We start from the raw sequence: 27,601 nt of genomic DNA on the forward strand, positions 1-27,601 counted from the left end.
AAGATTTAGTTATTTCCTCCAATATTTTTTCATGAATATTGAAGTAATTAGATTTAGTGTTTGTGCTTTTGGTATAAGCATGAACTAATTTGTGTACTTTAGATTTATATCTAAATCCATACTATTTTTTCTTAAGTTTTGAGTTGAATTTGTATATTTATTTAATGATTATTCATTTTGCTTAAGACTTAATTGAGTTTCTTTAATGAACAAATTTTACATATAATGTAATCTAAGGCTATCAGAAGTTACTAGAGGAACAAAAAAATTGACAACTTCTTGAGCAAGATATGGATATTCTTGCATTAGAATTTGTAATGTTAAAGAAAGATATTTAATGAAATTAGCTAAACTAGTTCACATGGGAATATTTTCTAATTATCAAAAGTTATTATAAAATAAATAAATTTTCTTGATTAAAGACATTATTTAGGTTTAGAAAAGTCAATTTAAATAATTTAAAGAAATTAGTTGATATAAGATCATAAATCTTAGATGTCTTCTTTTGTTAGATTTTGAAAACAAAAGTTAGTTTCAATATTATCATTACTCATAATTTAATACAATTTTTATTGTATAAATTAGTAATTGACATTTTCAAAAATTAAATTTTATTAGAATATTTTAATGGCTGGTAATAGCCATTATTTAATTCTGATTGATTTGAGTTATTTCCTTTGATTTCTTTCTTTTTTCTATTATATTCTGTTTTATTTCTTTCCCTTTCTATTATACCCTAAGTTTAATTTTTTCAGCAGCTGTCCTTCTACTTGCAATTCCTACAATTGTATATGTTTGTCGTGATTCTAGTGAAATTCATTTATGACTGAGAACCACAACAACACATCGTTTGACTCAATAAAAAATATGGCTGATTTTTTCAATGAATCACCCTTAGAAAGCGCTCTTGATTCCACCAGAAGATCGACTCCAACCTCCGCTCCCTTGCAGACCGCAAGACACAACTTACATGTTGAATGGTGACAACTTTTTCCAATGGTCCCAATCTATTTCTTTGTTAATTAAAGGGCGTCAGAAATTTGGTCATCTCACTGGTATGGTTCATGAACCTCCAAAGATGAACCCAGTGTATGAAGCTTTGGAAGTGAAGAATTCCATGGTCATGTCATGGCTGATCAACTCGATGGAGACTTCGATTGGCCGATCATATATGTTCATTCCTTCCGCTAGCGTTCTCTGGACGGTAGTTCGTGATACTTACTCGGATGTGTGGAGTTCCACCCAACTCTATGAGGTATCTAAGAAAATTCGTGAGGCAAAACAAGGATTCAGGACTGTGACCCAGTACTATAATGATCTAGTTGCGTTATGGATGGAATGCAACTTATATTATGACTACACTCGGGAACTCCAGATGACATATCTCTTTTTTTAAAAAACTATAGAAAATATCCGCATGTTCCAATTTCTAGCAGGCCTCAACAAAGATCTTGACATTCCAGGGTCGTATCCTTGGGATCCTCTTCCTTCTATTTGTGCTGCTTTCACTAAGATTCGTCACAAAGAGCGCCAGAGACTTTTAATGCTCGATATTTCCACTTCGTCTGTCGAAGCATCCGCCATGGTCTCTAAAAGTGCTCAACCCTAGGCTGGTCACCTCATTTGTGATTTCTGCCACAAACCCAATCACAGTGATCATAAGTGTTGGAAGCTCCATTGGAAACCTACATCCAAACCTTCAGCCAAATCTTCTGCTACCAAGGGTCTCATCATGACATTTGAACCCAACAAAGTACAACCCCACCTCTACTCAAAATAATCCAAAATCCTCCCACATTGGATCCAACCTGCTCTCTTTTGTCTTGTCAACCTCCCACGCTCGTCAAGGTACCAATCCTATCACATTCACTTATTTTTCCCCTTCTTGTCTATGGATCATTGATTCAGGTGTCACAGATCACATAACTGAAAGCTCTCAATCCTTCTTAGCATACTATCCTTGCTCAGGGAAAGATACTGTTAAAATTGCTGACGAGTCTCAAAGTTCTATTGATGGTAAATGGTCTATTATTTTAGCAACTTACTTAACTCTAGAATCTATGTTACATGTACCTCTATTGAAATGTAATCTTTTATCAGTCAGTAGTTGACATATGATATTGATTACGTTGCTCATTTTTACTTTGATTCTATGTCTTTCAGGATCGTTGTTCTGGGAGGATTAAAACTGCTAAGCAGATTGATGGTCCCTAGTTCTTCCCAGAAAAAAAAGCATGGAGAATGAGGACACTCTTCCAGTAGTTGCAGTTTATCTCAGTTCACTGATTGTCCTATTATATTGTTACACTGTTGTTTGGGTCTTCTTAACTTTCAGTATCTAAAGCAATTGTATCCGTTGATGTTTACTGATAAAAATCATTTTAATATAAAATGTGAGACCTGTCAGTTAGCTAAACACCATCGTGCCCCTTATCCGCTCTATAATTGCATATCTTCTGCTCATTTCTCTTTTATTCACAGTAACTTATGGGGGTTATCTTGCATCCCTAGCTACAACAATAAACGGTGGTATCTTACTTTAATTGATAACCACGTTCGAATGACATGGGCTTATAATTTAAAAGATAAATTTGAAGCTGTTGCTTTAAAAAATTTTCACACCTTCATTTTGACCTAATTCAATACTTCTATTCAAGTTTTTTGGACTGACAATGGTCTTGAATTTTTTTATTTTATATTAGGAGAATTCTTGATAAGTAAGGGCATCCTTCATCATAGTTCTTGTCTCGACATTTCTTAAAATGGCGTAGCCGAGAGGAAAACCGATATCTCCTCAATATCACTCGTTTTATTATGTTTCACTCCAATGTCCTAAAGCGTTTCTGGAATGATGTCATTCTTACCACCACTTATCTCATAAATAGATTCCCCTAAAAAATTCACAGCTTTTGTATCTCTTTATCCGTCTTGAGATTGTTCTTTCTTAACAATCGGATCTTCTCCACTTTAGACCCCAAAATTTTTAGGCGCACAACCTTTGTTCGGAACACAACCCCAACTCGAAGTAAACTTTATCCCAGATCCATAAAATGTGTTTTTCTAGGATACTCTGCTACGCAAAAGGGGTATCCGTGTCTTGAGCCTATCACAAATAAGGTCTATGTGAGTGCTAATGTCTTCTTTTTTGCAAGTGTTCCCTACTTTCCTAATTCGGCCTCATGTGAGGGGGTCAGAGTTCTTGGACACCGTTCCTTACCCTACTTCTCTAAATGTTATCCCATTTCACTTGCTATTGAGGAACCTTTGGTTCCTTTTGTTCTACCCATCTCTCCTACCACCAAAGAGCTCTCTCTTCCTCTAATTCCACCCGCACACCCTCCCACTCTCTGTGTCTACACTCGATGCACTCGCTCTGACGCACCTACTCAGGAGCTCTCTAACACCTTGTTGGACCCTGAATCCCCTTCAGGTGACATCCCCAACACTGCTCCAACTCAAAATGAGGAAGCTAGTTCCCCTAGTAAGGTATGCAATCAGACATATTCTCTCTATCCTGTGGCAAACCATGTCTTCTTTCACAAATTATCGCCAAACTACAGTGCATTTGCTACGGCTCTGAACAATTATCAACTTCCATCTACTTTTGTGTCTTCTTTAGCAAGCAGACCCAACGTGGAAAGCTGCTGTCATGGAGGAGAAGAATGCCCTTAAGCGAAACTATACTTGGGGCATTGTTGATCTTCCTCGGAGCTAAAAAGTAGTGGTATGCCAGTGGATTTTTTTGACTTTAAATGTGATGGATACTTTGAACGTGGCAAGACAGGATTGGTTGCCAAAGGGTACTCACAAGCCTGCAGAGTTTACTGCGAGGAGACATTTGTTTCAGTGGCTAAATTAAACACCATTTGAGTTCTCTTATCCCTGATAGTGAAAATAGATTGACCCTTATTCCAATTTGATGTCAAAAAGCGTTCCTGAACAGTGGCCTTACAAAAGAAGTTTACATGGCCCTTCCTTCAGGCATTGACTCCACTGCCACCCAGGGGCAAGTATGTAGACTGCGAAAGTCCCTCTATGGACTAAAACAATCACCACGAGCATGGTTCGAGAAGTTCACAAGGGTGGTGGTAGGCCATGGATTCACTAATTCTCAATCAGACCGCACATCTTCTTCCAACATTCCTTTAGCAACCAGGTAGCTATCCATATCGTTTATTCTAATTTATTTCCTTTGATTTCCTTCATTTTTCTATTATATCATGTTTTCTTTCTTTCCCTTTCTATTATATCCTAAGTTTAATCTTTTCTTTCCTGTAATGGGTATATATACTCCTCTTTGTATCAATAAAAAGTATCTTGGGTTATATTCAAATAAATTTATATCCTTAAGAGAACGATATTCAACACATAATATATTATTTTTTTGACACGTGCATTTATGTTATACTTCAGAAAATCAACAATCACAAAATTCAAAATATAAAAGCAAGTCCTTTTTGGCAATGAACTTTGAAATAATGTGGCAATTATAATAAAGACTTCAATGATTAAAAAGCATCCTTGCATTGTTCACTTTAAAAAAAAAATATTTGGTGTTCCTTAATATTTTGAAGAGCGAGAAATATTTTTCTCAATATTTTAAGATAAAATGACTTAATTGCAATTTTGTTAGTGAGTTTTAATTGCACCTTTGTATTTCTCAAAGATGACATTTAGACTTACATCTATTTTGTTTGGATTTCTCTTTAGTTTATTCTTGGCAAGCAGAAACTTAGAAAATTTCTTGACCCCTTCAGTGGATTGAGTCTATATGAACTTTTGAATAAAGAAGAATATTTTTTTTTTAAATCAAGGATAAATTGTTCTAGGGTCTTGCTTTTCTCTAGCAATTTGTAAAAATGACTTTAATGACTTTACCTTTTTGTTCTTTAAAGATGTAATTCATTATTTTTTGATAAATTGCACTTGCATTTTTCAAAATAAAAGACATTACATTATAGTAGTTTAAGCTCTCTCATGATGAATAATGTCAAGAAAATGAAACAATGGATTCAAAGCAGGTGGCATGATCCCTCGAGTCCAATTTTTTCTTTTAATAAACCGTGATGAGGAATGTTGAATTTTACACAATGTTTCGTCTCTGTGATCTTTCTTGAGAAAGCATTAGTCAGTTGAGACTTTATCTTCTTTGCTCATATCTCCACCCGAGGAGGTGGGCTATATGAATGTTTTCTTATTTTCTGGGTAGTAGATATCATCATTCGTTGTGGTGGATTACAATACTTGAATGCATCCCTTAAATGACAAAATTTGGTGATCATTCAGTTAATTACACTTCGGAAGTGACTATAGGAATTTTCTTTAGAATTTCTTGACTTGTATCTTCAATTCTCCTTTCTTTTTCTTTTTTTTTTTCTGTGAGCTATCATTTAGTAACAAAATCTTGATTCTCCAAGTTGACTTTTTTTTTTTTGGGAATGATCCTCTGTGATTCATAATATATCCTTACTGCTTCATGGCCTATATCTATGCTTACTATACCTTTGAAATTCTTCGATCCAAAATTATTTGTAGGTTTTATTAGAACCTTACTAGCACTCACGGTGGAAAAAGGAGAGAGGAAAAGGGGGTGTAGAGTGAGAATTCAATGGATTTCACCATAATGGATTGATGTACGAAAGTTTTAACATAATTGAATAAAGTTGCATAATCATGGGCTCTTATTGTGACCTTATAACTACTTAGAGGTTTAGGTCAGGGTTTGGACACTATGGAAAAGCTACATATTCAGTTAGATTGATGAAAAAGAATAAAGCAAGGCCTTTCTATTACTTGCTATAAAATATTTTAAGTTGTGTAGCTTAATTTCATTAGAATTGAGTACACATAGACTTGCTAGGGAGAAGTCTTTAATCTTCTTTGATGAAGTCGTCGACTTGATGAGTTGTTCTTGATCTTGGGTGATTATGCCCAATCTTAGGTGAATAGACTTGAGCTTTGACAAGTTTATCACGGGTTCGCAAGTGTTTCATAAGTTTGGCGAGTTTGTCGAGCATTTGGCAAGTTCAACATTAGTTTGACAAGTTAAAGTGTGTTTTTATTGATCCTTGATGACTTTAGTGAATTCATGTTAATCTACTTCTGTCCAACCTAATAAGCATTAAGGATATTTGGATGTACAAGCTTTAGACCTAAGTATTGGTTTGATTTCTCAATCTCCTATCTTTACCAAACAAAATAATTATTCTCTTCGAAAAATAATTGGGTTAAAGTACTCTTTAAGGTTTGGTCATTCTGGGTCTCAAAGCCATTGAATTTGATTAGAGAAGAGTATAATGCATGGGTAATCAATTGCAATTTATATTGTACTCAGCTTAAAATATATTAAAAAAATAGGTTCAAACCTTTTTTTTTTCCCGAATTCCTTAGTTCTCCTAGTCAACAAAAAGAGAATTGTTTGTTAAAGCTGAAGTACTTTACAATTTTTTTTATACTACAATGATAAGTGTTTGTTGGCAGAGCTAACCCATAGTTGGTGCGATGCTTTGGGTATAAATAAACTTGTGATTAGGTGATGATTTGATTTAGTAGCTTATTTATGAGATTATCTGTAAGTTTTGGGAATAAAGCAGAATAATGTTAGTGATATCGAAAGGGGTATAAAAAAAATAAAGATATAATACCCAAATCTCTCCTAATAACACCTAAAAGATAAAAAAAGGAAAGACATAAACTAGGAAATACATTGAAAAGAAAATAACATGAATTATAATAAAATAAATAGAAATAACTACTAACACTCATCGTTACGTTAAAGCATTGATATCAGTCATGTTTAATTTGAATTTAAATTTGTCAAACAAAGCCGAAGAAGATTCTTTGTGAGAATATCTGCTAATTAACCAGTGGATGAGACAAATAGAATACAAATCTTCCTTAAATCGAGCTTCTCCTTGATAAAGTGACAATCAATCTTGACATGCTTATTACAATAATGTTGTACTGTGTTATGAGCAATGTTGATGATGGCTTTATTGTCACAAAAAAGCTGTAGAGATACAAAATACGTAACTCGCAGACCGTATTGCGCAACCAAAGGGTTTCACATATCCCTAGGGAAATAGAACGAAACTTGACTTCATCACTGTTCCATGAAACCACAATTTTTTTTTTTAAATTTTCCACGCGACAAGAATTCCCCACGTGAAGGAGCAATAACTCGAAAGGTAAATCTTTGATCATGTACGAACCCGACCCAATCTACATTCGTATAAACTGCAATAGAGCGAGAGACGTGTCAAGAGAACAACAACCGAAGAATTCAATGGACAATAATGAGATGGTGCTCGTAGTGATCATGCATGAATTGACTGACAATACTAACGGCATGACAATTGTTCGGGTGCGTGCGGGCTAAGTAAATGAGTTTACTTACTGGTCGTTGGTAGTGTGTCTTGTTCACCAAAATGGCATTAGGAATGTCTGTCAATTTCTTATTGAGATCCATCGAAATAGCTACTCGTTTGCATAGAAGTAGCTTTGTCGCAATTAGTAATCATGTCACATATTTGCGTTGGGAAAGGCTAATGCCCTGAAAGGATTGATCTACTTCCTTACCTAAGAAATATTGGAGAGAACCCAAGTCATATCAAAAGATGCGGCCATGATAGATTTGAGAGATTCCATGGCAGTAAAGCATTGCCTGTGAGTACGATGTCGTTGACAGACGATGAGGATGACAATATGGTCATTGGCTGAGTGGTGGAAGAATATCATGTGATTAGATTAGGTCTGTGAGAAACCATGGACCATAACAATTTTTTTAAACTTGTCGGACTAGGTCCGAGGTGATTTTTTCAATCCATAAATAAACTTTTGTAGTCGGTACACTTGTCCATGGGAAGAGGTTGATTCGAACCTCAGTAGGAGAGATATATACACCCCTTTTGTGACAATTTTCTAAATTATGCATGATGTGTATCGTAATTCTTCTATTTTGTATGTTTATATTATCCTTTTAAGGAAGATTTTGGTGTTGTATTGCAGGATTCAAGGGGAGCGAAAGAAGTTCAAAACATTGTGAATCGGAGTAAAATGGTGTTCTGGCTCCTAGGCGCTAGAACCGGTCCACCAATGTTCAGAAAATAAAGAGCCTAGAAAGTTGGCGCTGCGAGAAAGGCGCCTAGGTGCTAGAGATTGGCCTAGGCGTTAGAGATTGGCCACCTAGGCACTAGAGATTGGGCGCCCATGAGCTCCTAGGCGCCAGGAGACGCATATTTTTCCCCAATTCCAGAGAGCATGGAAAGTCGACGCTACAAATGTAGGGCCTAGGTGCTATAGTGTAGCATTTCGACGCCGCAACACCAACACTTAGGTGTTGCGAGCACGTTAACATGTAAGATGCTCAGGCGCCAACCATGGGTGCTTGGACGCCAGAACATGCAAATTGATGGTTCCAATTATTAGATGCTTATTTTCATTGGGAGAAGTCATATAAATGACGTTTACGAAGTTTTGAGGGTTTTTTTCCTCATTTCTTATGCATCTTGGAGCGTGAGACACTTTAGGAGAAGGGCAAATTAACTTGCAATGTGCCTTAGGGTTTATTTGGGGCAGCTGCAACTTATCCAGCTTATCCTGATAATCTGGTGACAAGCAGCTGATCCAGATAAGTTGTCTGTTTGTTTGGTTTGTGCGTTTAGAGAACAGCTGATTCTGTAAAAATGACCAATCTGCCACTGTTTTGGTCTGCCCATGTTCTGAATAAGTTGTTTAGTTATTTGGTTTGTGCGTTTTGTAAATAGCTTATTTGCATATTTTTTTATAAATTTACCAAACTTCATTAATGCAATAATAAAGTGGAGATAAATTTGAAGATTGAAGAACATGAAAATACAAAATATTCTTAAAATTAAAGTTCTTAAATTAAAGTTCAAATGTTAAGACATGAAAATACAAAATATTTATATCACTTAAACATTTTACATCATATCACAGAAACACAGTTACCTAAACAAAAGTGAAATACAATTTAACATACTAATATGTACTATAATGATACCCACAACTTAACACACTAACATGTACTATAGTGAAAAGAGAGTGTTTCGGAAGATTGAGAGTGTGTAAAACTTGTTGTTTGTGACTTCATCATACTGCTTGTTTGGGAAGTTGAAAAGTACAATCAAGTGTTTTTTTTTCTTGAATTTCTTTGTTAATATTTGGTGTATGATGGCTTTTCATATTTCAAAGTTTGTGTAGATGCATTTTGTCATAAGAGTAATTTTTCTTGATTCTTCCTTGAATTGGGATTGTGGTAGGATAGAATTAAGGAATTCATTGTGATTTGTATTGAAATATTTTTAAAGTGTTGTGTTAACTTACAATCTTCATTTACATTTTGTCTGACTTGTAGGAAAGTTAAAATTTTTCGTGAACTATGAGATCCGAAAGGATATTTAGTAGAATGAATGGGTTAATCCCATAAAACTCATTGGGATAGGGGTATTGTCAATGAGTTTATGCAATTTTTTTGGGAGATATTATTTGTTGGGCTGATCTAAGAGATTTAGGAACTAAACTTGTGATAGCCAATCTTTCTTAGACTACCAGAAGGGAGTAATAAAGACTTCGCTCCTGGTTGACATTGTCCTTGAATCATATTTTTAGCTCTATCCACCACTTGATCAATTTGAGGAAGAAATCTCTCATCATTTGAATTTCTTAAAAACTCTTCTTGCTTAATAAGAACTTATTTTTCAAAATTAGAATAGAAACTTTATGGCATTTAAGAACTTCAATGTTTCAAGCTTTGAACGATATTAGTAAACTAGAACTTTTGCACATTAGGGTTCATCTCGTTCCTCATGGGATCGACAACCAGAACTCTAATCCAGTTTTACGGGTACGCCATGTATACTTGCGTGAGACGCTGGTGCTTCGCCGCACTTGGAGCATGCCACTCTACGAGATCGTCATTAAGGAAAGCATTTTTGACATCCAGTTGAAATAAGGGACAATCCAGATTCACGACAAGGGATATACACATCCTCTGTTAGAAGTTATTTCTATTTATTTTTTTGTAATCAGGAAGTTCTTATGATTTTCATGTCCTTCAGCCTGCGTAGGGATAGCTGTAGGTGCTGATCCTCCAGTTGGATCAAGGAAACTATCAGAGGGAAGCTTGGTGGTGGAGGGGCCCGCCATGATTCTGACTCTGCCAAAGTTGAGGTTCGAATGCTGAGACATTGACAGAGATGGTCCCTTACTAGGCTATCAATATAAGAAGGTCTGCAGTAGAGGATACAACCGGCAGGACAGAGATCTGACAGTTGGAGGTCCTGCAGGGGAGAGGTCTAACTGCAGGGAGCAGCTGCGGCGGTCTTACGGGGAAGGGATCTGGTAGGGGAGGGATCCGGTGAAAAATTGCAACAGTACATCAGACAAAAAATTATAGAAAAAAGCAGTGGTACAACCGACAGGAAGGAAGTCCGGCGACGAGAAAAATACTGTAGAAAACTACAACGAAGGGATCCGATGGGGAAGGGAGGTTTGGCTACCATAAAAATTGTAGGGTAAGGGCGGCTAGGGTAAGATCCCGGCGGCAAGGGTAAGATTCTGTGTCTCTGATATTATATATCTTTTGGGAATAATGCGGGATAATATTATTGATATCAACATGGGTATAAATACATGATTTAAGAGGTATAAAAAAGTAAATATATAGTACTCAAATCTTTCCTAATAACACCAAACGATAAAAAAGAAAAAAATGAACTAGGAAATACATACAAAAGGAAATAATAGGAAATGCAACAAAATAAATAGAAATAACTTCTAACATCATCATTTACTAGGTACTCTATGGTACTATACCATTACATGGAGCAAGAATTGGGAAATCAGGACAATATTCTGTCTTCCTGAACGGAGAATTCTATGGATTCTTGAGAGATCTGCTTTAAATCACTGAGCTGTTAGTTTATAATTTAGTCTAAAGCTAGAATTGATGCACAATCACAAGGATTGAAATTTAAGGGGCCACCTGGGATCACTTTTTTTTTTTTTTGCAATTTTTATTTTTATTTTATTTTTTTATGTATTGATTTAAATTAAACCATGTTTGATTGAGCTAGTTGTTTTTAAGAACACTCAAATCATCTTTTAAGTGCTTTAAGTGGTTTTAGTACAAGTTGATTTGTTTTTTAAAACAAAAAAGGAATTTATATAAAATTATAATAGTCAAACATATTTTCAGAAATAAAAGACAAAAAAAATGAAACGAAAGTGTTTCCAAATGGGCTCCAAGTTAATGAATTATTAGTTGAAAATTGTTCATTGCAATTATAAATAATTGCTGATGCTGATGAGTTTATATATTCTCTTAGAATGAACTATAAGCTATTGTTTTGTTCATGGTTTCCTGTTAACCAAGACTTACCATTTTGCTATGTTTTTTTTCCTAACCTTAATTTAAGATACTTATCTTTCTGCATCAAATATACATTCTTCAGTGAATGAAACTGCATCCTGTCTGTGTGCCGATTCATGTGGTTCAGGTATATATTCATTAGGGAATTCAACCATATAATTTGCTGCTGTTGGATACTGTAAGCGTCCTTCTCTCCTTCCTCTCCCATTACTAAAGTTTTCTTTGATGATTTCTACTGTTGTGAGCGCTCATTACCTGTTATAACAACAAGAAAGTATAATAAAACTTAATTACTAGCTATAAAAGCTATTCTGAATGGCTAAAAGCAGATGTCTAATTTTCTTAAGCTTTGGTTTCTGTTTGTTTAGGCTACTCAATGAGAACCTCCTGCCTTAAAATTCCATCTAAAGTTTCGTTGCTTCTACTTTGGATTGCTGCTTGGGTCCTTTACACGTAGACCACCCAATTCCTATGTATTCACATATCTAACACCCAAACTTTGACTTTTTTACATTCACACCATCCAAAATCTTTCACATCACACCAAAAATATCACTATTTTAACTTATACAAAACGAAATACATCTTTGTCATGCATGGATAAGGTGTCGTATATTTAAAAATTGAATTTTAGGTATTTAGGTATGTAAATACATAGGATTAAGTTGTATGTATGTAAGTACTCTTCCTTATCTAATTTGTTTTAACAATACTTTGTTAATCATCTTTTGTAATTATTCCTCTGAAATATACACCACATAAGTCCAACAGGAATATTTTCTGTGCCTAGAAAAAATCTGTGTTCGGTGCAATTATTCATTATTAGTATTGATTTTTTCACTGTAAATGCATTAGCCACTGATTCTTCAATCCTTATTGCATATGCCAACATTTAATTAGAATGATCCACCGTCGATATAGCAAAATAAGTACCAATTGCAGTATCCTATCATCAAGGCATAGCATAATCAGTGCAAGAATTTATGGCGTTAGGTAGAAGACGCTTTCCGACAAGTTTCTTCACTTCTTCCCTCGCAAGTGGCATCTAATTAAAATATTGACTTACTCTAATCATACCTTAAATTGATCTGTTTTATATCAAAGTCTATAAAACTATTTTAATAGGGGCAAAAATAGTCATCTTGAGGAGAAATATTTGCGTACATAAGATGTACGCAGCGCTGCGTACATCAGAGGTTATTCTGGGGGTACAGGGGAGTTATATTCGGGTTATACCGGAGGTTACAAGGGAGTATAACCCAGATATAACCCCATTGTACCCCCTGAATCCCTGATGTACGCAAAGCTGCGTACATCTTATGTATGCAAATATTTTCCCTGCGTACATCTTATGTACGCAAATATTTTCCCCTCTGCCTCTTGAGAGACTATTTCAGCTTATATTTTTATAGACTCTAGTGCTAAAATCACCCCCCATGTAAATAGTCGTGTGATTATTTTGACACTTCGCTATATATCATCTTGAGCTAAATTTGCAAGTTACATGATTATGAAATGTTTTGTGTGAAATTTTTGTATCTTAAATGCAATATTTGATTTTTTTCTAGTTATTTTACACGCCAAATTAATAAGAATATTGTCTTGAGCCATTTTCATCATACTTACTCCTATGGGAGTAATGCACGTTTGATGGTTTTTAATTTTTGTCACATTAAATTGTCCTTAAGAGAGCATTAATAGGTCACTTTCTTGACAAATATTTTTATCCGCATATTTTTTATTAGATTAATCATTTCATTTGCGAAATTTATGTGATAATCAATCATCTTAGATTTTCGAGTTCGATTATGATTTGACTAATGATGGAATTATGTGAAGTGTACCCGCTTATAAACATTTTTTTTAATATTTAATATATAAATATGCAGCCATTTATTGAATGCCAAGGTGTAATCGGTTTCTTATTGAGAGTACACAAACGTTTTATGAGGAATTAAGTTAAATGTTTAATATAATGCATTAAAAGTGCCAAAGTGTTTATGTGACATGTGCGGCTCATTTATTCTTTTAGTTTTTGTGTGTGGCCTCATTTATGAATATGATTTAATCATGCCTTACTATCATTTTGATGAATGGCCGAAGGCTATTATAAGAGCTCCGGTCATCTCTCATGCGCCTAAAAATTCGAGCACCATACCCTACACTCAAGGGGAATCGAACCACATACTAGTAAGGACTTCTAGACAAAAGGGGACTCACAACTGACACGCAGATGTCCGACCAACTAATCTGACGTGAGAACTCCATCTGTGACTTTTTGAGGTCTATGTAACATTTAGCAGTTAGTAAGGCATGATTAAATGCCAGCGAGAACCATGTTTATAATAAATCTCTCCTAATCTTTGATTAATATCCATTGGCATATTAAAATATATTACTACTTAATTATTTTGAACCAGGACTCACCAATTGAGAACCATGAAAGTCACTAAACCTTATGCTAGTCAAATTTCATTTATAAATAATGATCTTAGAGTCTCTTTGAGCATCTGCAACTTATTCTAAAAACAACTGATCAGCTACTTACTAAATAAGTTACTAATCAACCGTTGATTGAAATCTGCTGATGGTAAGATAATTTGCTTATTTGGATGATCTATTGTGTTCCTATTGTTGGAGAAAAATTTCAGTTACATTCATATATAAATATATACATGTTTTGAGTGTGCAATGCATGAAAAGCTCGAACAAATTAACATAAATTTGAAAAACTAAAAAAATAAAACATAAGTCTTTACTACACTACATCAAATGTGATATATCACCTAACACATAAAAACAATAATAAAATTTACAACAATAACAAATAATGTTATCATAACATTGTCTTTCATGTGTATTCTTTGAGAATTTTCTTTTCAAAACATTTCTCTAAATATGATCACTATCTAAAGTGTATTCATTGTTATCATAAACTTATCTGAAAATTGTAATCATCACGTGTTTTATTCTTTGGACACCTATGTAATCTTCTACTATAGTTAGCATCTCATCTTACTATCTAAAGTGTATTCATTGTTATCATAAACTTATTTGAAAATTGTAATCATCACGTGTTTTATTCTTTGGGCACCTATGTAATCTTCTACTATAGCTAGCATCTCAGCTTGAGATATGCTCATAATAGTGCATACCATAATTGCAGTACAAAATTCTTGAAGCATTAGAGAACTTTGAAGTTATATGTGCTTAGAATGCAAAATTAAATGCTTATTTGAAAAATAGTGTACGTGCAATAGAACAAGTAAAAAAAAAAATAATGGCTTGAAGTTAGCATAAAGAAATACATTAGCAACCCCTACAAAATGGCTAAAGACCCCATAAATAAGGAGATCTTGGTTGCCTTTATGATTTTATTATTGAACTTGTATATGTCGAAAAGCAAAGCAACATAAAGGTTATTAAGAAGAACAAAAAAAAAAAAAAAAAAAGGGGGTAAAAGAAAAACAATTTACACAAGAAAATATCAACTAAAATCACATAATATTTTTGTTAGATTACACAAAATCATAATTTATAAATTGCATAAAAACACGGATGCAAAATACTCTCAAGCACAAGTAAATATCTAAAGTACTCAATAGAAACAATTTGGAATACAAGTTTCACTTAATAACTAAAGCATGAATACACTTTTGACCCTCAATTAAATCACGAGCATTGCATTTCTATCCAACCGATAAAAGGTAAAACACACGTTGAAGTCACAAGCTACTAATATATTCAGTGTTGAGGTTTTACAAGAACCAATGTATTATGTCTTATTGTTGTTTCCAGCATGTGCATTGATATTTATGCCATCAATAGCTCATATGCTGTCTTTTTTGAAATATTTGATCAAGTAATTTTTTAGTAAAACACGAATGTCAACAAAAAGATTATATATTTTGAGCATTGAAGAACGACATGTATCTGAAATCATTACACATTTCTCTTGGTGTATTCCAAAAAGTAAGATCTAATTGTTTGAATATTTTGAATGACAATCTTACCAATAATTTAAGCCAAATATAAAAATATATGTTAATAGTCTCAATTGAGTGTTGAAATCGCTCGGAAGTAGCATACATCAGCTCATTATGTGACAATATGTACTAATGATCAATACCTCACAATGTGTAAATATAGACGATTCTTGTAAACCATAAAGATTTTACAATTCGTCCAGCAAATCACCTAAAATTTGTTTGGATCCGAACCTTTTATGAATTTTAAGTGGATGACCTTCTAGGAGTTCACAAATCCATTTGTCATCTACTAAAGAGGATGTCATGCATGAGGTGTTATTCAAGTAAGTTTGTTAGTATTTATTGATGAAATATATTTTAGTCACCAAAATTGTTGTTCCTTGTATTGTCTCTACTGCCAAATCATTAATTAGACAAAAAAGGTCATCTAATTATGAGTGAAGGATAATTGGGAATGAGGTGAAGTATTGTAATGTAATAGAAAAAATTATATGTTTGAGCAAACCACAAATGCACAAATTATTACACAAATAAAGGTAATTCAAGATGATGTTCCACTAAATACAAGTACAAGCAAACCACAAATTATTACAAGTTCAAGTCGATTGATTATTAAAAAAATAACGTATGTAGTGTATCCTCCGATCCAACTCCATTGTTATAAAAACCTTCTGCTTTGTTGAGTTTTTAAGGAGTTCTGTGAAAAACAAATATAATGTCATGTCTTCAACAATATCAATAGTGTTTTCTTGTAGCTTAATGACTTCTTCCATTGAAGGATATGTGTGAGTTGTTCGAGCACTAAACGTTTTACTAGTGCAAAGTGCAATTAGCTATGAAATTTGTTCACTTAAAAAATTTGGCCCAAATTTCTTTTTCTTCATAAATTGTTGGCTCGGTGGTGCATAACATTTGGAATGATTGGATTTAGCGCTCTATCTCGTGGGTCAGTTCCTACTTCATTTGAATGAGTATATTCCAACTTATCTAAATTTGGAGGGTGTCTTGTGTTGTAACCCATACTTTAGAAATTGTTACTACAATACCAACAAACATTAAATCAAGTTTCTCCTCGAACTCAGAGTCAATGCGATGATACCCAACTTTTTTTTTTGCATTTGGCACAACCTACATTTGAAAAAAACATTGTTGACATAATATGAAAATACAAAAAATTTATTATGACAACATAATCTACTTTTAAAAAGTATCTCTCTCTCTCTACATCATTCTTCAAATTCATCTATTATTTTCTTAATCGGATCTCAACATAATCCAGCTGATCCTTGTTTTAATTCCTTTCGCCTTTTTTAATGTTTCTAGTTGATCTCATTTATTCTTCAATTGAATTTTATCATGTAATCTTCATGATCTTTGATGAATATTTTTTTGTTATATTTCAACCTTCTTTATTAGTGTGTTGTAGGTTTGTTGCTTAGTTAGATCTCCTTTAAGCATAAATCACAAAATAATAATCTTCACCTCCCTATTTCAAATGATTGATATACCACCATTTTTTTGTTTTCCGATCTTCTGAGCCACAAGGAATTCTGATTTTAGAAACTATAACATAAGGTTTCATTCATCACTATTTTCTTCTAAAGATAAACAAAAATTAAAAGAAGATACTCGAAGAGGAAAAACAATAAAACTAAAAAGAAGGACAAAAAAAAAAATTGAGCTCAGAACTCTAACCCCCAAAAACTTGAGTACTCCATAAAAGAAAAAGAAAAATCCGAAACGACCGAATCCTTAAGTGATTTGAAGAAAATATCATAGCTCTCAAATGAATTATCTCTTCAATATCAAAAGATCAAGAATGTAATATCTGAACAAAATCTTAATTATCCAACCATACCAACAGAAGCCAAAGAATTGTCTAAGAAAATTCTCACATGCACGTGATTCCCAAACTTGAACAATGATTTGTCATTATACAATCAAACATAAATGCTTATCAACATATGATTCACACATCCATCCATTAAGATAATATGATCATAAGATTTTAATATGTTTATAGCTATCTCAATAATACAAGCATAAATTGCCATGACAGACTATAATATGAGCATAAGATTCAATAATTGACATCAAACATAAAAAATTATGCTCAACTAAGGCTATTCTGAGAATGAGATTCACTAATTAGAATCAATATTTTGATAAACTTAAAATTCTAACCTAAGCAAACAATGATGTAAGAGCAAACACAGATGGTGTAAGTATTTAAAAAAATCTCCATTCCTCACAATCAACTCAAATTTGATTTCATTTAGTACAGAAATATAAGAACACCACTTGACAGCCAAAATTGTTTTCCTTTTTCACTATCACTCGAAAAATCTTTAGGCTTTCACATTGATCAACCAATAAAGACACAACAAAAGCCCTACCACTTGACAGCCAAAATTGTTTTCCTTTTTCACTATCACTCGAAAAATCTTTAGGCTTTCACATTGATCAACCAATAAAGACACAACAAAAGCCCTACCACTTGACAGCCAAAATTGTTTTCCTTTTTCACTATCACTCGAAAAATCTTTAGGCTTTCACATTGATCAACCAATAAAGACACAACAAAAGCCCTAGGTAATTTTTTAAGAAAATCTTTTTTACTAACACACCCAAAAATGAACTGGAAAATTCTTAAGTTGATTATCCTACGGAGACACAACAAATGATATTGGTGTTAAAAAAATCTTTATTTCTCACGACCAACTCAAAATTGGTTTCATTTAACGCATAAAATACCCTTCGACATCCAACATAGACGCAACTAGGGCTGTAAACGAGCTCAGACTTGGCTTGTGCTCGGCTCGTTCGAAATAGCTCGTGTTTGAAATCGGCTTGTGCTCGAAATCGGCTCGTGAACAATGAGTTCGTGTTCGGCTTGATTTAAATATTTGTGTTCGTATTCGGCTCCTATTCGACTCGAAATTGGCTCGTTAAACTAAAATTGAGAAAAATAGATGTAAAGTATGGGATTCGAACCTGAATCAAATTTATGCAAAAGAAGACACTAACCACATTGTCACATGAGGTGTTATAATTTAAACTTAGATATAAATATATATAATATATTATTATATAAATAATATATGTAATATATTGTTATATAAAAAGTTATATAATTTTTTTTTCGAGCAATTTCGAGCCAAACACGAGCGAACAAACTGTTGTTCATGTTCGGCTCGTTTACATTTCGAACTTAAAAATTTGTTCGTGTTCGGCTCGTTCGTTAAGCCTAATGAGCCGAACACGAACAAATTTTTAAGTAGATAATCCAACAGGGACAAACAAGCTGCACTAAGTTATTAAAAAAATATTACCGAGCCGAACACGAGCTGCTTAACGAGCCGAACATGAGCTATTCATGAACAACGAGCCAAATTGACAGCCTTAGACGCAACAGAAATGCAAGGTACTCCATCGACACCCAAAAAATCTGATTTCCTTTTTCACTGCACTAAGTTATTAAAAAAATATTACCTTTTCCATTAACAGAGATGTAAGATAATGCTTCAGTGCCCAAAAAATCAACTCGAAAATTCTTAAGTAGATAATCCAACAGGGACATAAAATATGACATGTAATTTAAAAAATCTTTCTCAAACACACCAGTGGCTTCACTCATCACAGACCTCAAAAAACAGAAATGCAAGAACACCTCTCAACACCGAACAAATTGCGGAAAATAAGATAAAATACTTAGGAAAACTCAATAAACAGAGATGCAAGAAATCCCCTCAACACCTACAAACAAAAATGCTTTCCTTTCTCATGGTCAAATACTTTCATTTTAGAAAACTCAACCAAAAGAGATGCAAGATAATCCTAAGGAAAACCAACAATGCAATCTTGCAGCGGAAACAAAGCTTAAAAACCATCTAGAGTTAAAAATCAAAGGCAATAGTGGAGAAAGTGAAGAGAAGCGCATAGACCTTCGATCAAAATCGAAACAGAAAGCCCTAGGTGCGTAGAACTGCCCTCAAATTTTTCAGTAAAATATGTAATTTTGTGGAATTCCTTAGGATAGCATTGTTTTTTTATAGATCAAACCGTAGAATGGAGGCGCGCGCTCATCAGTTCACAAAACTTTGTTTCTCAGTCGTTATTTTATGATAAGTACACGAAATGATTTGCCACAAAAGTCTTTAATATGACCATTAAAAAAAAAGCAAATACTAAGCTGCCTAAAACGCACGCTTAATTTAATCATTAGAGCAACAAGTTAAGATCTCAACTTGTAAGAATTTCTATTTTATGTCATTATTGTATTTTCTAAGGGTTTTTTCTTTAAGATATGTTACTAATATTGAAAAAGTGACAAGCATGTAATATTTTCAACATGAGTATATTTGAGTTATAATATAATGTCAATATATTATGTATAATTTGAGAAAAAAAAAAGGCAAAGTCGACCAAAGATTTAGCGTACATCCCTTCTTCATTCTTAGATTTATTAGCTTTTACATCAAGAACAATAGGTTTCAATGATTTTTTCTCCCATTTAACTCATTTTTCTTAAAGTTACATGTCTCATTGGCTTCTTTTCCACATGATGGAAGGCCACTATTTTCAATCTTATGGCCATTGGGTAAATTCTAAAAATAAAACTATACAATATGTGACTTTAAATCAACTAGTCAATTTTGAGCCCCACATGTATGTTCAAAATCAATCTTCACACACACACACACACACACACAAACATAATGCTTGCTTCTTAAAATTTTTAAAAATTATCATAAACATAATTATTAAATTAAAAGTATAACTTCCCAAAAAATTAAAAGTATAATTAATATTAAATTATTCCTAAAAATTTAAATTTTAGAGGGGTAAAATTTTTAATGCAATATATGATTTTAAATAATATAGTGAAAAATTTAAAGGTGACAAGTTCTCCTACCCCGATCATTCTTTGATTTCATCACTATATAATAGATCAGGTAACTTAACATGGATATTGAGACAACTCAAAATTGAATCACTTTAAGTTCGAGTTAACTTAGAGTCAAATCATTTGATATGAATTGCATCAAACTCTCTCAAATTTATCTCCATTTCAATCCCTGTTAATACATAACCTGTTCAAATCGACCATCTTGCACACGAAGTTGTAGTCTACTGGTGAGGGGTAGAGCTACAAACAAATCATCTGTTTGACAAGCTACTCGTAGTTCGGCTCGATAAGTGCTCGTTCACGTTCATTTGATTAACTAATTGTACATGTTTGAACACTTTTATAAAAATTGGATTGTTAAATGAATAAACTTGAAAAAATCTTTGTTTGATTCGATTATGTTCGCGACAATATCATTTAAAGCTCATAAGAAGCTCATTAAGAAGCTCAGTGAACAATTTCATTTAAAGTTCATAAATAAGCTCTCGAATAAGTTTGATTAAAGCTCGTTTTAATGTTTATGAATAAGATCAGTTAAAAACTTAATTTAAAGCTTGTGAATAAGTACAATTAAAGCTTAATTTAAAACCCATTTATATTAAATTAAATGAAATTAAATTAATGTTTTAATTAATAGCACATAAAACAAGATAAAGACTTATTTGTTTAGTTATTCATTTATGTTGTATATTTATATATTTTTTAGTTATTAATTTAATAAGTTGTTCAATTAAAAGCTTATTTATTTTTGTAAGTTCAACTAGTAATTCATTAATAAGCTTGATAAAGTTCATTTGATTAGAAAATAAATAGTTCACTCATACTAATCAGTTTGTTTAATAAGTTCAATTTTGTTAGAAAATAAATCGCACGATAGCTCTACTTTTAATTTGCTCAATAAATGTCATCTTGATAGAAATTATGTAGCATGATAATACTACTAGTTAATTTTGCTCGATAATGATTTGATTATCATCATATGAAACTGATATCATTCTAGGGCTCCTAGAAAATGTTTGGGGAGAGGATTTGATAGGGAAGTAGCCGAGGAATAGTAAGGGAATAAGAAGATGGGTGATCGATGATATTTGAAGGGGGATATACGACGTTCAATGGACATCTTGGCTAAATTCAGCAAAGAAAATCATGAAACGACATGATACAAAGATTAAGGAGGTTCACCATCTATTCTTATACAAGCTACAAACACGCCACTTATAAAATGAAAATGACACAATGCTTAAGAAGAAAGTAGAGATACAATCTTCATACATATAAACAAAAGTCAAAAGTCCCTCAAAAAAAAAAAAAAAAACAAAAACAAAAGTCAAAAGTCCCTCAAAAAAAAAAAAAAACAAATATACATATAATCTCCTAATACAAAATAAAATTAATTGAAAAATAAAAAAATAAGAAATAAAACAAAAAGGTAGAAATTATACTAATTTTGCAATAAGGCCATTCAGGATGTGTACCTCTTATGATCGTGCGAGTTCCATGTTCCACGGAATTGCATCATAGTAAACTCCTGCACCCATATTACTGGAAAATCCTCACACCCACATCATTCTACCCTGGTAGGAGGAGCTTCTTCTTCTTCACAGGAAGCTTCTGGAGTAAATCTACTGTAGTCATAACAAAGTCGTTATTTTGTTGTGTCTCAGGAAAACTTCTCTATAAACCCTATGCTCGCATTTATCACAAACACACTTACGTCATTTCAAAGTCTATCCCGATAAAATAAGTAATCATTCCCTTTTTGACACGGTTTGAGCTAGAATTGTACATAAAAAGATATTCTCATGAATCAAGTCTCAAGCTATTAAATTTGTAACCTACTTCTCTCTCTCTCATAATCGCAGAGTGCATCCGATAAATGAATTTCTCTAGAGAAAATAACTCTAGAATGAAATCTATGGCATGTTAAACCACCCTAAGTGCCCACCACCTAAGGTAAACTGTCAGTCAGAACATCCAAAGACTCCTTGAATAGGGGTGCCTCTTTTTTGTATTGGTTCTTCAAACTCCCTACTTTTTAGAATAACCGATATTAATCTTGTTGGTGTCTCTCTCATGGGCTCGACTTAAATCACAAGCATCTCTATCTCGTTAGTTGGAAGTTGATACTCCTCTTTGATGCCTTCATTCTCCCCCGTGTCACTGCACATTTCTTCAATTGCTCTCAATTTAGTAAAAGAGATCATCTTCCTATATTGGGTAGTCTGATGTAATGTAGCAAAAACTATGACACTTAAAGCACTTTCTAGTTGGGATGAATTTGGGATTGTTGGAGGTCTCCAAACTTTCTCCACTCTGCATTGATTTCTCCTCATGTGAGTTCCACTTGGGCAGGGGCGGAATCGACCCCTTTTTTGTGGGGTTTGGGGAGCAAACTACCCTACTATACCCAACGTGGGAGGGGTGTTAGGGCAATGAATGACAAATTGATATTTCAAGAGGAGCAAAATTGATATATCATGGGGGGACAAAAGACCAAATTGTCCTCCTATATAAGTAAAGATTTGAATTTGAGGGGGGCAATTGCCCCAACTAGACCCTTCCTGGGTTCGCCTTTGGACTTGGGGGCTCCACTGAGTGTGCCCTTGTTGTTTTATTCGATGGTTGAACTCTATTTGATAGATGGTGTGGACATGATACTATTATATTCTCTCTACATTTAAAACTAAGACTTGTACATATTGTAATGTCCAAGAGAGTTATAATTACATAATGTTATCAATGGACAGTCTCAGTCTCCCAAATATTGAGCTTTGATATTATCCTCAGTCTCCACTAGCTCACACCTCAAGATAAGCTGCTCAAACTCAGTCGTGTCTCCTCTGCTGAGAGATTTTGCTAATGTAAATGATGAATTTTTTAAAAATATATCATGTATGTAATAAGTTGGTAGGTATTTGACCTGCATCTCCCTTCCTATTTTGGACAAAATAGTTATTTTAATTTTTCTCGCATGCTGGCATAAGGGCTTCAAATTTTATCACGACATACACTCACCCTTCTTTCACTTGATGACAACTAATTTTACTATTCTGTCAGATGCAACATCCCTGTATTCAAATATTTATTCCACTGTTTGGAGTCATTCAATGAACTCGTCCATATATTCATGCGACCATCAAAATCCGATAAATCCACCTTTATTCCAAAATCCCAGCTTCTCCTCTGATTTGCATGCCAAATCACCCAGGGTATTCTGGAAATTTTATGTTGGAAGAGATTTACTTTTTCCTCTCGCCTTGATGAGTCAATGTTGTGGCTATGAGTTACTTCTCTGGATTATCACCTCTTAAAATTAGCAAGACTTTGTTGTACTTGAAGGATTTTCCACTGCATGTCCTACATTATGATTTCATAAACAACTCGAAAGTTTCTCCTTCAAGGCATGACATCTCATTCTTCAAAACGGAATTCAACAAAAAGAAAAGAATAGTTTAAGGTATCAAAAGTTCAAACCATTTAAAAAATTAATTGTTGACCATGCCAAGTCCAAACTGTGGCATACTCTACTCGATTCGATTAAATTTGATTTAAATAATATATCATATAAATATAGAGAATCTAATAAGTTAGTGGTTGAGCAACGAACGACTTTTTTCATGAACATTAACAAACGAATTGGGCTAATGCTCAAATTTAATTCATTTAAACTCTTAGTTATTAAAAAAATGTTCAAACTTGTTTATTTATGAATTTAAACTCTCAAAAAGGTTTTTTTTTTTTTTTTTTTTTTTTTTTGAAGATATTAGGCTAGGTTGTGTGAAAATTTGGTTTGGGGGCAAAGAAAGATAAATCCCTAAAATTTAAGATTTGTTGGGCTATGATAAAAGATAATACTATTGCAGACAACCTAAAAGGTGTTTAGGAAGGAGATTTAGCAAAAAGTGGTTGTGGAATGACAAGAAAATGATAGTATACAAGTTTGACGACATTTGAATGAGAATAAGCATTATTCGACAGTTGTCCCGAGAGAAAACAACAAAGAGAGATCTGAAACAATGATGCACGGATGACGAGGAGATTCACAATTGGTTTCTTCAAAAGGAAGATAATACAATACTCCTTAAGATTAAAAACATATATTGCAATCTCCAACAAAAACAAAATCAAATAAAAGTTTGCCAAAAAATAAGAAATAACAAAAGATAAAAATTCCCTCTCAAAAAAACCCTAATTCTAATTAAGAAGATATAAATATGGACACAAAGGGGCTATAAAAAATATTAAACATGGATCCAATCTAGTTGGCGGCTATTACATGTGAAAGAATTTCCACTGTCAAATATGTTTCAGGTTCTCCCACTACAAAGAAGTGTTCTTCATGTGATGACCTCCAATTTAACTCTCCTGTGATGGGGAATAAATTTTTTAGTACAAAGGTAATGTGATTTTCACCATTAATTGGCCCAAAGCTGCAGAAGGAAGCCTAAATAATCAGCACTGTTTAGTTGCAGACAGATCATAGATTGGTAATTATTCCAATAAATACAAAAGAAAATTCATCCAAATCTCTTTGCCAGTTCATACGATTTTGACCGTTTAGTGTCAGCTGTCTGGGAGGTAAAGATGCCCACTGTCGCCCATATCTCGCCAGAGGTGAGCATATCTTCACTCAGCCTCAATTCCAGTTCACAAGCTCATGCAGAATATTAAAAAGGCCTTAAAGGGCATCTTAATTTGTGCTAATCAATCTTTAGCTTTTCTACAAAAGGCTAAAATGTGTATGGGAAAGCCATTGTGCAGAAAAGCTATTATAGACAGTTCCATCATAAATTCATTAATTCCTCATTAATATAATAATTAATTAAAGCACAGAGCACATGATGTTCAGTACAGCTCATAGTGGTCAATAAGATCGCATAATTAAAATATCAGCCAAAGAAGCTCTTCATGACATCACCAATGCCACCAAATTGCATTAAAGACTGTGGGGGCAACCCTATGCCATCCTATCCATAACAAACCACCACAATATTAGAATTTAAAGGAAGAGATACATACATACCACTCAATTCCTATGTATTTACATATCGAGCTTCTACATATATATACCACCTTATCTATGTATGAAAAGGTGTACTTGGCTTTTTAAAAGTTGAAATGGTAGTAATTTTTAAGTGATATGAAAGAGTTAGAGTGGTAGAAATGACAAAAAGCAAAATAAAGTGTTAGATATGTAAATACATAGAAATCGGGTGGTGTGTATGTAAATGCCCCTTTTTACTAATAGCTAAAAGCAGTCTTCTTTATTAAAAAAAAAATAATAATAAGGATTATGGAGACAACACATTGAATGTTGCCAAGGCAAGAAAGCCTATTATGATTTGTCTAATTTTGGATATATATACATATATATATATATATATATATATTAAATGATTGTCACTCTTGCATAAATTTTTGGGGGTTGAAATAAGGTTTGATCACTAAAAGGCAAGCCCAAATTTAGCCCAAACATCTTAATGAGTGTTGTTAGAGTCAATGCTCGACTAAGATCGAGTGTTTCATGAGGTTTAGAGATCATATATGTTTTAGTCATCTTCTACCATGATTAAGTTTAACAGTAAGTGACTTTCACAATGGCACCACAATGGAATGGTAATTGTTGAGAAATTAGGGCGAAGAAAAATAAGATCCACACAAATACAGAAGAACACAAAGATTTAATGAGGTTCGGCAAAAGTGCCTACATCCTCGGGAGCAGAGCGGCAATATCTTTTTCAATATTCAGAAAAGAGTACATAATACAAGATTCAACTCTCTCAAAGACTTAGGATTACAAACAAATTTATTTATAATTCTAGAATAAACCCTACAGTACAATATGCAATTCCCAAATTACCCATGTACCGTATAGCCCCAACCCGCATAACGTAACTTCCCGATTTGGACAGATTCTTCCGCTCCGCTCCGTTTCGCTTCGTTCCAGCATCTGTCCCTATATGGTATATGAGTCATACCATAACAAATCTCCACCTTGGCGAATATCCAACCCCTTAGGAGAAAAGATACATGGGAGTTACACCTGCACCAATGTGGGTTAGGCCATCATGCTTCAGCTGCGCCCTCGCTGATCTCAACCCACTAAATTCCAAGAGACACACCCCTTTAATTCTAGGAGACGTCTCTTCATTCCAAGAGACTCCAAATTCTGGTATTATGAGTCATACCTAACAATTCTCCACCTTGGTGAATATCCAGCCCTTTAGGAGAAAATCTTCACCTTGCAAATATCCAATCCCTTAGGAGAAAAATCTTCACTGTTTCTTACACCGAAGTGGGTTGGGCAACCATGCCAACCTCCACCGAAAATCTCCACCTTGCGAATATCCAGCCCTTTAGGAGAAATATCTCCACCTTGCGAACATCCTGCCCCTTAGGAGAAAATCTCCACTTTACGAATATCGAGCCCCTTAGGAGAAAAATATCATGGAGTTTCTTATGAGAAATTTTGTGGGTTGAAGCAATTTTCCTGTTCGCGTCAACACCTCGGCTAAACTGATGTCCCGTGAGCGAAACCCTTCGCGAAATACCTCCGCGAAACTACTGTTCGCGAATAATCGCGTCTGTTCGCTCGCCAGCACCCTACCGAACTCCACCTGTCGCAACTCCTTCTGCGACGAACTTGCAAACTCCGCTGGTCGAACATCACCAAACTCCTATGTTTGCAAACGCTCCTGTTCGCGGTAACTGCACACGAACTCATGTTTGCTAACTCCACCTCGCCTAATGCCGCGAAGGTTCATGAACTGTCGCGTCTCGTAGTCGCGACGCTGCCTCTACCGCGAACTCGCCGAAGCATAACTCGCCGAACTGCCGCAGCTCTTCATCCAAACTGCTTCGCATTTGTTCGTTCCCGCGAACCCGTCTGTCTTGCGAACAATCCACAAAATTTTATATTTTTCTGCGCCGTAGCCAAGACTTTCTTTCTCCAGCCAAGGAAATTCAGAAAATACTTCCAAATTTTTTTCTCCGCAAGATTCCTTGTTGAGCTAGAAATTGTACTTTAATTCTGCTAAAAATCTTTTTAAATAATCCCTTAATTAATATTCCTTAATTAAGTTTCCAAGAAAAAGGATTTTTCCTTAATTAAGTTTCCCAGATAAGCAACAAAATCTTTCCAAAAAAACGAATTGAAATATTCTCTTAATTAAATATTTCATTTAATTAACTGAATTTTAAATTCTTTCCTTACTTCGGCCTCCAACAAAAGAAATCTCACCTCCGCAGATCCAACAAAGAAAATTTTAATTAAGTTTCTTTAATTAAATATTTTCTTTAAATCAACTTAAT

At 33.9% G+C, this 27,601-nt stretch overlaps 1 protein-coding gene across 3 annotated transcripts in view; it reads left to right on the forward strand.

The window, feature by feature from the left end:
* The window catches only part of LOC110018745 (epimerase family protein SDR39U1 homolog, chloroplastic), a 129,485-nt gene that overhangs the window by 80,481 nt on the left and 21,403 nt on the right, over nucleotides 1-27,601 (forward strand). The gene's annotated exons all lie outside the window — the stretch shown is intronic.

The sequence above is a fragment of the Phalaenopsis equestris genome, unplaced genomic scaffold (assembly GCF_001263595.1).
Source record: "Phalaenopsis equestris unplaced genomic scaffold, ASM126359v1 Scaffold000036, whole genome shotgun sequence".
NCBI lineage: Eukaryota > Viridiplantae > Streptophyta > Magnoliopsida > Asparagales > Orchidaceae > Phalaenopsis > Phalaenopsis equestris.